Source organism: Drosophila eugracilis, unplaced genomic scaffold (genome assembly GCF_018153835.1).
Source record: "Drosophila eugracilis isolate 14026-0451.02 unplaced genomic scaffold, ASM1815383v1 contig_1765, whole genome shotgun sequence".
Classification (NCBI taxonomy): domain Eukaryota; kingdom Metazoa; phylum Arthropoda; class Insecta; order Diptera; family Drosophilidae; genus Drosophila; species Drosophila eugracilis.
In genome coordinates this window covers 5,093,684-5,098,856 of record NW_024572605.1, presented here as the reverse complement: position 1 = coordinate 5,098,856, position 5,173 = coordinate 5,093,684, and positions in this window count along the sequence as shown.

The window sequence follows — 5,173 nt, the reverse complement described above, 5'->3', positions numbered from 1 at the left end:
CTTCGAAAGAATGTGGAATATGTTTACGGTTAGAATTGCCAGGTTGTTTACACTCGTCACTCGTTCAATGGGAATGATTCTCAGCGAGGATTTCCTAATGGGCGGACAGAATTTGAGTGACACGAACTTTTGTTTATATTTTGGGAATTCCCCTTCCACTCGTTCTTAACCAACACAACAGAGACACTCTCTCACACACACATACGCGGACCAACGGAGAGAGCACTTGCTCTCCCTCTCTCTCTTCGGCTTTTTGTTTTGATTTCGCTGAGCGAACAGCTGATTCACTCGGTTCTGCGGTTATTTTCGCCTTTACTTTTTGCTCTCCGATTTTTTCATGTCACTTGCCAATTTCGCCGCGAATTTTCTCTTTGTTTTTTTTTTACACTTGTAATTATTCAGGAATTTGTGTAGATATTTGCAGCTTGTGTATATTTTGTATATATGTTACTGTCGGGCAAAAGGCCAAATAAATGAAACGAATTGTCGAACTGAATAAGAGTCCTCATTTCAAGGGTTCAAAGTAATATAACATTTAAGGGCATACCCTATCTATTGGGTATTAGCTAATCTTTAATTATTTTTACAGAAATATGAAAAAATAATTAAATATGTGCAAAATAAATTTGGTAGCGGAAAATCGTATTAAAAATATAACATTTTTGAAAATAAATAAGGAGTTTACAGACTTCCAATAATCTAGCCTTTCAATAAACCCTTTTAAGGGTTTTATTAACTTTATCCATTAGAAGAACTATCAAAAGCAAATATATAAAAAAATATATTTTACAAGAAATCCTTAGGTTTCAATTTATATTATTGGCATAATTTTTTTTATTTTCTAAAATTTCTATAAGAACATTTTAAATTTTTGTACATCGAAAGTAAAAATATTTCATGAATCTATTATGAAATTAAGCAACAATTTTAAAGTACTTTCTATTCTTAGATTTCAATAGCAAACCAATTACTAAATGCTTACATTAAATCAAAAACTAAATCCCTAATGATCATTAGGTGAGATCGCCAATAAAATACAAGAAAAACACAATCGTGTTAAATATATATTTGTTCCCCGTTTTCACGGGCAATCGAGTTAATTAAGTGTTTTGGATTTGGCTAATCAAATGTATCCCTAATTTCCGCTTTTTAGCGTGTTGTTTTCTTTGGGTGTCTATTATGTTTCTGGGCAAGTGCCAACGTTACTTTGTCCACATGGCGTGCTCGACAAACTGGCAAACACACGCTATATGAGCTTATAGATATATATATATATTTAGTGGTCGCACTTATATTTAGTCGGTGTATTTGTGGATTTATGTGCAACATGTTGCGATTCTTCGTCGTATATTGCGATTTCCCGAGAGTCCCAGCGACGAGTTCTAATTAATTGCCCAACGATGCGTGGGATGCGTTTCTCCTTGGGCAAGGATTTTTCCATTTCCCGTTTCCCATTTTTCACTGATTTCACTGGCGGCAGTTTGTCTGCAAGGCGAGAGATTTGAGGATAAGGCGGCCATCGGTAATCCAAGGCTCCAATGGCACGCAATCCGGTCCTCCATCTCCGCCTCCGCCATTTTGTTAAACCGGCAGCAGCCGCACACACAAAAAACGCACATACATAGCTATGGGATTTGGTTGTATGTAGTAAAACCGGCACACACCACAGGGGATTGTTCATTAGAAAGGTGTTTTTTTTTCTTTTGATTTTTTATTTCGTTTTTGAACCGAACGGAAGATCTTAGTTTTTGAAAACCTCTAACAATTCGTTGGCTTTCAGCGGTGTCGTGTGTTTATTTTTGGTCTCCACCGTGGCCCGAAGCAAACCCGAAGATGCGGAGCCGTTGCCGAAGGCGCACACATGTCCAAAAATATCACACGCAAAGGCCTGGGCAGCGCACAAAACTAGAGCACTTTCCGAATTTTTCATCAAATTTTCATATTTTACTTATTCGAAAATGTCGGAATTATAATTGCAAATCTTATGCAACGCGCACACCACTGCGATTTTCGCCCTGGAGCCTAACTCCGCCACGTGCTCGTCGATGGCGCGTGGAAATTGCGAGGTCTGCCATGGATTTTCCACGTTTTTCACCCATTTCACTGGTGCCCCGCACATATAGATTCTATACTCGATGCTGGTGGGCCAGCAGCAGAAGCACGGCGAACTTACTTTTCGTGTCGATATTACTCTCTAGACTGACGACGAGCCCCGACGGCGGCGACTACGAGTGCAGAATGATGAGCGATGTGCGATGGGAGGCGAGCAGCGAGAATTGCCGCTCGGCGAGCACAAAAAGCACTGCGGCACGCAATACGCAGCAGCCGGCATAGTGGGTTGAAAGAGTCGGGAAATTGAATTTATTTTGAATTTTTTTTTTGATTTAACCCGTCGGTTAAGTCGATGTCGATTAAAAAGGTTTTTAAAACAAATATTCTCTAACTTTATTTTATTCATTTCTCTATTTTATTTTAATTCATTTAATAATATTATTAAAGATTTATTTACTTATTTTTAATTTTTCCATAATATTCCAAAAAACCGTAAACTTTCAGAAAACATTTAATTATTTCTGTAGCATTCTTTTATGCGTAATTTAAAATGTTAAAAAAATGTCTTAACAAAAGTGATAAGTTATTAATTCTTACAGAACTACCAATTTTTTCAATGCAGAATTTAATATATTTATTGAAAGCTTCAAGGACAGTGTGCGGCGATTCTAACCCGAGGCGATTTCTCGCCGGCTTGCCGAGTTCGCCTACATTTTTCGCCTCTTGTTGCCGCTTGTTGCTTGTTTTGGCCGACATCCTTTCCTTTCTCGCTCTGATTGCTTCTCTTTGGACCGGGCTATTTAAATCAGCTGTTTGGCAAATGTGGTACGGGGAAATGCCGTGAACATGAGTCTGGGGCACACACACGGCCATAAAAACAAATGAAAACATTCCGTGCGCGAATCTTAAAAGGTTTCTCGATATTTCTTGTATAATTGCCAACGCCTGTCTGCGTAGTATTTATATTTGTTGATTTTTTGAGTGGCTGCCAAGACGCCGGGACGTTAGCTCATTATGATGATGCTGTAATAGATGTGGTAAAAATAAATCATATATATGTGGCCATGCCCGAGACAGACGGACAAATATATTCGTATATTTATTCATTCAACTTGAACTTGTCAGGTTTTTAATGAATGAAATCATATTTTGCAGTCGCCTTCGTTGGCGCTTTTCTTTGGCTTTTCATAGCCAACTGAGTCAGCGTCATTGGCTTGGATGCGATGCGTTCAGGCGGAACAACTTGAGATATTTTCTATTTAGACGGGCTGTGAATGGGCCACAGGGTGAATTGCAGTAGCAGTAGCAACAGCTACAGCGAGAGGATGTGGATGTTGAGGGTTTTCCCATTCGTACCATGTGGCGTATGCGTAATTTGAATTATTGCGCATTTCATTGCAATGCCTTACGAGCGGTTTGACTGCAAAACAAGCATTTACTACACAGGAAAATAAAATCACAAACTATTAACAGCCACCAGTGAGACATTATCACTAACATTTACAAAATCATAAACTATTTCATTGTGAAAGTAAATTTGTTAGCAAACTAGATAATTTATCCCCTTCATGAATACCCATTTACTCATTTTTCACATGAATAGAGGCTGATTAATTTTGAATTAAATTCGGAACACACACTCTATATCGACATTATTATATCAAATGGAATTTTTTGGCCTCAGGTCATACTTTATTTGCGCAAATTGAATGGGGAAAACAATTTATGAAAGTTATGAAAAATAGCCTATTTAATAAATAACTATTTCTCATTACACTTAAAAGGACAGGATTTAAATTATATGTATTATAGTTTTAATAATTATTAAAAATAGTGTTTAGATGTTATATTTTTTAGAAACAAAACAGCTTGTTGTTGTTCGTAAAACTAGAAAACTCAAAATATATTAAAATATTTTTTGAAAAAACTGAAAATAAAAGTTGATAATATTTTCCTGTGCATGCTGCAGCCTGTTTATATGGGCATTATTTTCCCACACAAATTAGCCAAGTGTGAGGCTGCATTGTGGGGCTGCAGGGCAGCGATAAACTTCATTGCTTCGAAATGAATTTTGCGCAAAACAATGAGTGCCGGCAAAGAAATCTGGTCTTTCTGGTCCTCTGAACTCACTGTCGCTGCAGCAAAGGCACAAGGGAGGATGTTGCTGATTCCGGGATGCATACATATGGATGGCAGGACCTTTCTGCTAGCTTTAAGGCCAAAAGATCCATGCCACATTATTGTGCAGGCAGACGGAAAAGAAGGAGTGCGCAAACTTATAATCGGCTCTTTCTCCATATCTGTTTGTGTTTTGGGTCGGTTTGCCACAATTCATTACCGAGGTGGAGGGTCTGCGGTTCCCGGAGAAGAAGGCATTGCGGTGGCTCTTGAGCCCGGTTTGTTTATGCGTGCGGCCTCTTTGATTGTCAGCCAGCAATTTTGCCAAAGGCATAATTGCTATCTATGCCCATTATTGCGGTCCCGACAGCTGTCCCCCGTTGGTTCTCATCTTATCCTCAGCCCATTGCCCTCTGGAAAATTCTAAAATTTAATGACGGAATTTCACAGTGCTCGGGAATCGAGAGGCTCATGTTGCACACGGCGCCCGGTCAAGTTTCGTCCCTGATAATTTGCAAATCCTTGCGTCAATGACCATGACAATGATTATGCCAACGAGAAACTTTTTGGTCGTCATTGTTTCCTTAGTGACTTTGTACCTCGGACCCAGCTTTTAGCTACCAGCGACCAGCTTCCAGCATTCCCACCTCCGCACTTGCAGCACTCAGCGTGCCTTAGCGCTTTCTTTCTTTTCTGGCCAAAAAGTTTACCAAACAAAACTTTTCCATTTACTCGGCCAGATGAACTGTGCGAGTACTTGTGACGTGCATTTCCACGCTGTCGCCACTGAGGTTTGTTCCTTTTGACGGCTCCGGTCGTTGGCCAAAAGCCGTTGTCAAAAAAAAAAAAAAAACGGCCGGGATATGGGTTTGGGATGCGCGGGGGCTTTGTCACCTGCATTACAATGAAAACTGCCAACGGAAAAGTTCAGATTGCAAAAGTGAAACTTGGATACCCTTATCTCAGGTGTTTCTGTACTTGAGATTTGAAATCCTTAGATTGT